Source organism: Sorex fumeus, unplaced genomic scaffold (genome assembly GCF_029834395.1).
Source record: "Sorex fumeus unplaced genomic scaffold, SorFum_2.1 ptg000065l, whole genome shotgun sequence".
In the NCBI taxonomy this organism is placed as follows: Eukaryota; Metazoa; Chordata; class Mammalia; order Eulipotyphla; family Soricidae; genus Sorex; species Sorex fumeus.
Genome location: NW_026606122.1, coordinates 624,588 through 634,743, shown reverse-complemented (window position 1 = coordinate 634,743; position 10,156 = coordinate 624,588).

Genomic DNA, 10,156 nt, shown 5'->3' with positions numbered 1-10,156 from the left:
GCAGAAATCAATGAAATTTAAAGCAGAGAAAACACAGTGCAAACTAATGACATCAAACTCCATATTCTTTTATGATATCAATAAAAGAGAAAAATGTCTTTCAAGCAAAGAAAAAATGAAAAAAACACAATCTCTAAAGTCATAACTGAAAAAGAGGACATCACTACTGATTTCACGTGCACTTGAAGAACAAATAAAAAAATTCCAATGTTGACTTTATATTCACAAATTTAATATGTTAAGCAAATATCCAAATTCCTTGAATAGCAGTTTTCTAAAACTCAGTTTTTTAAAAAAAAATACAGTTGCTCAGAGGAGATGCGAAAGTTACTGAATAAAGAGGAAAGACCAATGAGTGATAAAATTTTTTTCAGTGCCAATTTTGGAGAGAAATACTTGAAAGGACTCTGAAATGAGTAGTCTTGAAGTTGGTAATTGTTTATTTATCTATTTATTTATTTTGCCTTTTTGGGTCACAGTCCACACCCAGCAATGCACAGAGGTCACTTCTGGCTCATGTACTCAGGAATTACTCCTGGAAGTGCTTGGGGGGACCATATGGAATACTGGGAATTGAACCCGGGTTGGCAACAGCAAGGCAAATGCCTTACTCGCTGTGCTGTCACTCCCGGCCTGAAGATGGTAATTTTTGGGGAACAGTCTTTCCCCAATGTGCCCAGACACTTTGTGCACTGGGTCCGGGCAGATGTGGGGTGGAGGATGACAGGTGCTCAAAGAAAAACCCTTTGGGTGCAACTGATGGCTGTTCACTTTATTGCCAAACACACACATATTTTATAGAGGTCTTGCTTACAGGAAGGTACAATCACATAAAGTTTAGCATTATTGGCCTATCATGTTTTCTTCTCTGCTTTGCCCCGGTCCAATCCCATTCAAGGCTAGATGCTGCTGTTAGGATGACCCGCTAAGTGTATGTGACAGTTTCTATGTCTTTGGCGCATGTGACTAGGAGGTTGAGTGTGAACACCCAAGGCTGAACACCCAGTGCTGACACCCTTTTCTTGCCAACTTTGCCCAGATACTCCCTTCCGTGGGGTCTTGCCTCAGGACTGCCTTTCAAGGTCAGGTCTTGTCTGCTCCAGTGCCTGTAGCCATGCTCCACAGGGAACATCCTATGAATTATTGCCACAAAGCAGTTTTAGACCTCTGAAAAATTTGTGTTGTTAATTCACCTGCTTACGACCAGAATATCAGCTCTGTACATAGAAACTTCCACTATTTCTTTAATATCTTGTTTCTCCTTTCCATAGATTTCTGAGCTGGTCATATAATCATGCAGAATTAATTTGAGTTTTCCTTGAAAGTATCATATACTAAAATAAAGTCACGTGGGAAATAAAAAAATACACACTGAACAAAGGTATACACTGAGTCCAGAAGTTTTCCTGGGACTCTTATAACAAAAAAAAATAATGGAAGAAATGGTAACCTTTTCCACAACCTCTACCATAAAATAGATGTTCAGGGTATGCTTCTAAAAGAAAGAAAAACTAAACATCAATATCTGTTATTAACTTGATCACCTGATCACTTGACTTCCCGTTAATTGTAAATTTGCAAGCGGGTGCCAATAACGTCTCCATTTGTCCCTGTCACGTGCTAGTGTAGCCCAAAGGCATCTGTTTGCTCTAGGAAAACGAAGAGCCTCAAACCGATCATTTTTGATCTTGATGAAGGAGTCTGACCATCTGGTAGGTGGGCAGCCACATGGTCTTTTGACATCCTGTGGAATCCAGTCGGTAACAGCTCTAGTCCAGCAGTCGAACATGCGATAAAAGAGGTGTTGGAGGCGTCGGTGTCCTTGTCAACACAAACTTGGCCAAGATCATTGATTCATTCGAATGCCTAACAACCCAAATCGGACGTTTACATTTGAATAGATGTGGCTCACTGCCTGCAGTTTCTATCTTTGTTGTCTACGCACCAACATCTCATTATGATGAAAGAGAAATCGAGAAGTTCTACATGGAGCTAGAGAAGTTCTATAAAGAAGACCACACCTTCTACAAGATCATTGTGGGTGATTATAATGCCAAGATAGGACCGAGAAGATCAGCTGAAGAACTTCACATCAGGACCCATGGCCTAGAATGGAACAAACAGGATGAGAGACTGTCTGAGTTCATCATGTTGACCAAGACCATCCATGGTAACTCACAGTCCCAGAAGGCAGAATCTAAACATTGGACATGGGAGTCTCCCGGTGGACAATTCCACAACGAAATAGACCACATCATATTCAATCGAAGGTTTTGCCTGACCGATGTCGCTGTTGTCCCAAAATTTCTAACAGGATCGGACCACCGTCTCCTTCGTGCAAAATTCTACTTCACAGAGAGGGGATAAAGGGCTGCAAAGTTCAAAAAGAGAACTCTCATAACGACCACCAACTGGGAACTCTTTGGCACTATTACGGCAACATGGAAGATGCCATTGTTGACAACATTGACGAGGAATACGATCGACTGGTTCAGCACCTCCAAGAATGTGCGAGGAATGCCAAGAGAGAGATAGCCACAAAAAAAAACGCCTGTCTTCGAAAACTCTTGAGCTAATTTGCCGGCGTGGTTTGGCTCATGCTTCAGGCAACCGCAAGCTAACATCCGAGCTCGCAAAGCAGTGCAGAGATGCGATCAAGAAAGACCTCAAAGAGAGAAGAGCAGAAGTACTGGTAGATGCGGCAGAAGCTGGGAAAGTATTCGTTACGCCCGCCTGTCCTTCGCCAACTACAAGACCAAGATGACTGTCCTCCGACGTCCTGATGGATCCATCACATCCTCCAGAACGGCAATGGAGAAGATTATCCATGACTTCTACTCAAATCTCTTCGATAGCCATGTCCACTTGCCGACATACCAAATTCCACAGGATGGATATGTCGTTTCCAACGTTCTCCCTTCCGAAATCCGACACGCCATTTTGTCAGTAAAGAAACAAACAGCACCCGGCCCAGACAAGGTCAGACCTGAACACCTGAAGAACCTGGCATCAGTCCTCATCAATATGCTGGCTCGGCTCTTCAAACGCTACCTGTCTGAATGGAAGATTCCATCCCAATGGAAAACCAGCAGGACTGTACTAGTGTACAAGAAGGGAGACATCCATGACATTGGCAACTATTGCCCGATCTGCCTATTGTCTGTCATCTACAAGTTGTTCACTCAAGTCATCCTGAATAGGATTGGCAGAACACTAGATGAAGGACAACCATGTGAGCAAGCCGGGTTCTGCAAAGGATTCAGCACCATCGACCATATCCACACGATAACCAAACTCATTGAGGTTTCTCGGGAGTTCAAGATGCCACTCTGTTTAACATTCATTGATTTAAAGAAGGCCTTTGATTCTGTTGAGACAGAAGCGGTCATTGAAGCCCTAGCCAATCAGGGCATTCAAGCCCAATACATCAATATCCTCCGTGAGCTGTATTGCGGATTCACTACCAGGATCTCACCATTCTACAAAGAAGTGATCGTTGATGTCAGGAGAGGGGTTCGACAGGGTGATACCATTTCACCGAAACTCTTCAGTGCCACCCTTGACAACATCATGCGACGACTGGAATGGGAAGGAATGGGAGTGAAGATAGATGGTCGGCAACTACACCACCTCCGCTTTGCTGATGACATTGTTTTAATAACACCAAACATCAGCCAAGCGGCACAAATGCTGGCCGACTTCAACCATGAGTGTGGAAAGGTCGGACTACAGCTGAATCTTACGAAGACAATGTTCATGAGAAACAGCCTTGTCCCTGATGCCCCATTCGCTCTCAACGGAATGACCATCTCCGAATGCAACAGCTATGTGTACCTAGGTCGAGAAGTCAACATGACAAATGACCTGGCACCCGAGCTGTGCAGGAGGAAGAGAGCGGCTTGGAACGCCTTCAAGAACGTCGAAGAAATAGCTAAGAGGATGAAGAACCTCCAGCTCTGGGCACATTTCTTTGATTCCACTGTTCTTCCTGCATTAACATATGCCTCAGAGACCTGGGCCCTACGCAAACAGGATGAGAATGCTATTCAGGTCTCCCAAAGAAGAATAGAAAGAGCTATGCTTGGAATATCACGGTTCACTCAAATGAGAGAAAAAATCCAGAGTTCCGACATCCGTCGACGATCAAGAATCAGGGACGCTGTCTCATTTGCCAAGGTGTCAAAAATCAGATGGGCTGGTCATGTAATGAGATTTAAAGACGACTGCTGGACTAGAGCTGTTTCTGACTGGATTCCACGGGATGTCAAAAGATCACGTGGCCGCCCACCTACCAGATGGTCAGACTTCTTCGTGAAGATCATGAACGATCGGTTTGAGGCTCTTCATGATCCCAGAGAGAACAGATGCCATTGTGCTACACTAGCACGCGACAGGGACAAATGGAGATGTTACTGGCGCCCGCTCGATGAAGTTAAGTGATTAAGTGATTAAGTGGAGTCCAGTCGGTAACAGCTCTAGTCCAGCGGTCGTCTCTAAATCTCATTACGTGACCAACCCATCTGAATTTTTACACCATGGTAAACGAGACAGCGTCCCTGATTCTTGATCATTGAAGGAGGTCGGAACTCCGGATAATTTCTCTCATGTGAGTGAAACGTGATACTCCAAGCATAGCTCTTTCAATTCCTCTTTGGGAGACCCAAATAGTGTTCTCATCCTGTTTGAGTAGGGCCCAGGTCTCTGAGGCATATGTTAATGCAGGAAGAACAGTGGAATCAAAGAGATGTGACCAGAGCCGGAGGTTCTTTGTCCTCTTAGCTATTTCTTTGACGCTCTTGAAGGCATTCCAAGCCGCTCTCTTCCTCCTGCGCAGCTCGGGTGCCAGGTCATTTGTCATGTTGACTTCTCGACCTAGATACACATAGCGGTTGCATTCGGAGATGGTCGTTCCGTTGAGAGCGAATGGGGCATCAGGGACAAGGCTGTTTCTCATGAACACTGTCTTCGTAAGATTCAGCTGTAGTCCGACCTTTCCACACTCATGGTTGAAGTCGGCCAGCATTTGTGCCGCTTGGCTGATGTTTGGTGTTATTAAAACAATGTCATCAGCAAAGCGGAGGTGGTGTAGTTGCCGACCATCTATCTTCACTCCCATTCCTTCCCATTCCAGTCGTCGCATGATGTTGTCAAGGGTGGCACTGAAGAGTTTCGGTGAAATGGTATCACCCTGTCGAACCCCTCTCCTGACATCAACGATCACTTCTTTGTAGAATGGTGAGATCCTGGTAGTGAATCCGCAATACAGCTCACGGAGGATATTGATGTATTGGGCTTGAATGCCCTGATTGGCTAGGGCTTCAATGACCGCTTCTGTCTCAACAGAATCAAAGGCCTTCTTTAAATCAATGAATGTTAAACAGAGTGGCATCTTGAACTCCCGAGAAACCTCAATGAGTTTGGTTATTGTGTGGATATGGTCGATGGTGCTGAATCCTTTGCAGAACCCGGCTTGCTCACATGGTTGTCCTTCATCTAGTGTTCTGCCAATCCTATTCAGGATGACTTGAGTGAACAACTTGTAGATGACAGACAATAGGCAGATCGGGCAATAGTTGCCAATGTCATGGATGTCTCCCTTCTTGTACACTAGTACAGTCCTGCTGGTTTTCCATTGGGATGGAATCTTCCATTCAGACAGGTAGCGTTTGAAGAGCCGAGCCAGCATATTGATGAGGACTGATGCCAGGTTCTTCAGGTGTTCAGGTCTGACCTTGTATGGGGCAGGTGCCGTTCGTTCCTTTACTGACAAAATGGTGTTTAGGATTTCAGAAGGGAAAACATTGGGAACGACATATCCATCCTGTGGAATTTGGTATGTCAGCAGGTGGGCATGGCTATTGAAGAGATTTGAGTTGAAGTCATGGATAATCTTCTCCATTGCCATTCTGGAAGATGTGATACATCCATCAGGACGTCGGAGGACAGTCATCTTGGTCTTGTAGTTGGCGAAGGACAGGCAGGCATTACGAATACTTTTCCTGGCTTCTGCTGCACCTACCAGCACTTCTGCTCTTCTCTAATTGAGGTCTTCCTTGATCGCATCCCTGCACTGCTTTGCGAGCTCGGACTGAGGCATGCGCCAAACCTCATTGGCGAATAAGCTCAAGAGTTTTCAAAGACAGGCGTTTCTTTGTGGCTATCTCTCTCTTGGCATTCCTCGCACATTCATGGAGGTGCTGAACCCATCGATCGTATTCCTCGTCAATGTTGTCAACAATGGCATCTTCCCATGTTGCCGCAATAGTGCCAAAGAGTTCCCAGTTGGTGGTCGTTCTGGGAGTTCTCTTTTTGAACTTTGCAGCCCTTTATCCCCTCTCTGTGAAGTAGAATTTTGCACGAAGGAGACGGTGGTCCAATCCCATTAGAAATTTTGGGACAACAGCGACATCGGTCAGGCAAAACCGTCGATTGAATATGATGTGGTCTATTTCGTTGTGGAATCGTCCACCGGGAGACTCCCATGTCCAACGTTTAAATTCTGCCTTCTGGAACTGTGAGTTACCATGGATGGTCTTGGTCGACATGATGAATTCAGACAGTGTCTCACCCTGTTCATTCCATTCTAGGCCATGGGTCCCGATGTGAAGTTCTTCAGCTGATCTTCTCAGTCCTATCTTGGCATTAAAATCACCCAGAATGATCTTGTATAAGGTGTGGTCTTCTTTATAGAACTTCTCCAGCTCCATGTAGAATTTCTCAATTTCTCCATCATAATTGGATGTTGGTGCGTAGACAACGAAGATAGAAACTGCCGGTAGTGAGCCACATCTATTCAAATGTAAACGTCCAATTCAGGTTGGTCGGCATTCAAATGAATCAATGCTTATGGCCATTTTTATGTTGACAAGGACACTGATGCCTCCAACACCTCTTTTATCGCATGTTCTGAGGAACACTTCTTCTCCAGTATCGAAAACGGTGTGATGAGATTGGTGCCTTCTTGTCTCGGTCACACCAATGATGTTGTACTTGATCTTTAGCGCTTATACCACCAGGTCCTCGATGGATGCAGCTGATGCTAGCGTATGTGCTTTGAAAGTACAGATGATCATTTTTGTCTACCTTTGTTGTAGCAGCCTAGTTCGGCCTCGAGATTTTATTTACCTTTCCTTTCTCATCCTTCTCAATGCTGCCATATTGGTGATGCCTTCAGGGTCAGGGGAATGAGACCCATTGTAATTACTGGTGTTGGCATATAGAATACACAACAGATAGCTTGCGAGGCTCTGCCGTGCAGGCGGAATACTCTCAGTAGCTTGCTAGGCTTTCTGAGAGGGATAGAGGCTTTTGGGGCGACCTCTAATTGTCCCCGGAGGTCCGCCAGCCCAGCCGCACTGAGGGGATGGGTGCAGTCCTGCCTCCTCGCAGTGCTCGCTGCTGCTGCTCCTGCCTCGCCCATCGGCCGCGACACGTCATGCCAGGCGCTGCTGGGCATTAGTGCCCAGACAAAGTCCGCCTGCCCACGCGCAGCTACCCCAACTGCAGAGAGCCAGAGGGATGATGGTAGTCACAGGACGGGAGCCAGACAGCCGTCGCCCGGGTGCCATGTCCAGCTCTGACAACGAAGACGAATTTCTGGAGCCGGCCACCCCAGTGGTGATGCAGGCAGAGCGTGCACTGCCCCTGCTGCCCCAGGAGTTTCCTATTATTAACATTGATACACAATCCCTCAACAAAACATTATCAAATTGAATCAAATAGAATATAAACAATTATCGAGGGCTATGTAGTCTCCTGCCCCTGTGCCTGGCTGTCCTCACCGGGGTCCCTTGGAGGGGGCGGGTTGAGTTTCCCTCCCCACCCCAAGCAGAGTTATGGCAGTGGAAGACCTTCAGAACCAGACACAGCCATGCTGAGACCACTCTCCACATGTCTGGACAAACCTCATGCATGAAGGAACCGGCAGAGGAACCCAGGCATGTGGGTCCCAGGGCTGAGATCTCCAAGCCTGCTCGGATCAGGGCTGAGCATCCTCCACCCAGATCCCCATCTTCCAGTAGGCAGGCATCACACCCACCAACTGCCCCCCGGCGCCAGGTAATCCCATCAATGGCCAAGACCAGAGACTATAAAACTTACTCCTGGAAGCGACATCTTATTATCTCGTTCTTACTTTGGACAACCCAGCAGGCTACCGAAACTCCACATGGCGTACTCAATATGCCAAATACCAGTAACAACGATGGGTCTCATTCTCCTAACCCTGAAAGAGCATTTCACAGGTCTAGGATGAAGGAGAAGTTACTGGTGCCTGCTTGAGGCAATCGACAAACAACAGGATGATCGTGATCGTGATTGTGATGGTGTTGCCAGCTGGTCAACCTGTACCAGTGGGGCAAGTGCATCAGCAGCCTGATAGTGCCTTCAGACTTCCAGATGCCCCAAAATTGCTGCTGTGCCTTAGTCGAAACCCCAACAACTTGGGGCGAAGTTTATCAAGAAATTAAATGTCCAAAAGTTAGGTATGTGGGAGACACACCCACAAACCACCTCTGGCTCAGCTATATAAGCTCATTTATTGGCCCTACTTCAGTGATCCATAAATCTCAAAAGAGATCAAAAGTTGCAATTAGAGCCTGTGGTGCAGAGGTAGGCAGGAACACTGAGAGCTCCAGGCCTGCTTGTATTGGGACTGGGTATCCTCCCCCCAGGTACCCACTTTTCCAGTAGCATGACAGTCACACTCACAAACTGCCCCAGGCGCCATGTAATCTCATCAACAGCCAAGACTCAGGGACTATAAACTAAAAGAGAGCACCACAGACTGTCCTGACTCCATGCCAAGCTGTCTTCGCCAGGGCACCTCATAGGGGGCTGGTGAGAGCCCTCCCCACCCAAGGGACCTAGTTCTGGCAGACAAAAACTTCCACAACCCAACTGCTGCCTCACTCAAGGCGGCTCTTCACACGCTCAGGTGAAGCCACACATACGAGTAAACACGAACATACCATAAAACACTCTCTACCCATTCTCCATAATTACCACACCACATTTCATAGGGTTCAGATAGTAGGCAACAAATCTAGCAAGTACTACTAATAAGACCCTATGGAGATCAATATATCACTTTTTAACATCTCCATGGTCATGGTCCTCCTGTTGTTCATCGATTTGCTCGAGCGGGCCCAGTAACATCTCCATCATGAGACTTGTTTTTACTGTGTTTGGCATATCGAATACGTCACAGGTAGCTTGCCAGGCTCTGCCGTGCGGGCGAGATACTATTGGTAGCTTGCCGGGCTCTCTGAGAGAGGCCAAGGAATGGAACTCGGGTCAGCCATGTTGACCGATTGTAAGGCAAACGCCCTACCACTGTGCAATTGCTCCAGCCCAGGCAACAGATCATAGAGGAAAAAATATATATGCATATATACATTGTCACACACTGTCCTGCCGTTGTTCATCGATTTGCTCAACTGGGCCCAGTAATGTCTCCATTTTTAAGACTTGTTGTTACTGTGTTTGGCATTTATTGAATACGTCACGGGTAGCTTGCCAGACTTTCTCGTACGGGAATGATACTCTCGGTATCTTGCCAGGCCCTTTGAGAGGGGTGGAGGAACCGAACCCGGCTTGACCAGGCTGGCTCCACACAAGGCAAAAGCCCTACCGCTGTGCTATCTATTTTCAGATTTATATACCAGAGTTCACATCACACAAACTTTAACAACATGTTAGTGATATCCTATCAGTATCATATTAGTGGGGCTGATAAGAGCCCTCCCCACTCCAAGAAACCCAGCCCCAACAGCCAACCTCCACTACCCAACTGCCGCGATGCTCCAGGCCGCTGTTCAGGACACTTCATACACAATTTCCATATTTACCACACCATATTTGATGGGTTTCAGACATTAGGCAACAAATCATAGAAAGGAATATAAAAAATATACTGTCAGAGATCCTGGCAAGCTACCAAGAGTATCCCGCCCGCATGGGCAGAGCCTTGCAAGCTACCCGTGGTGTATTCGATATACCAAAAAAAGCAATGATAACAGATCTCATTTCCCTGTCCCTGAAAGAGCCTCCAATCATTGGGAAAGACAGGTAAGGAGAGGCTGCTAAAATCTCAGGGCTGGGAGTAATAGAGTTACTGGCATCCGCTCAAGTAAATTGATGAACAATGGGATGACAG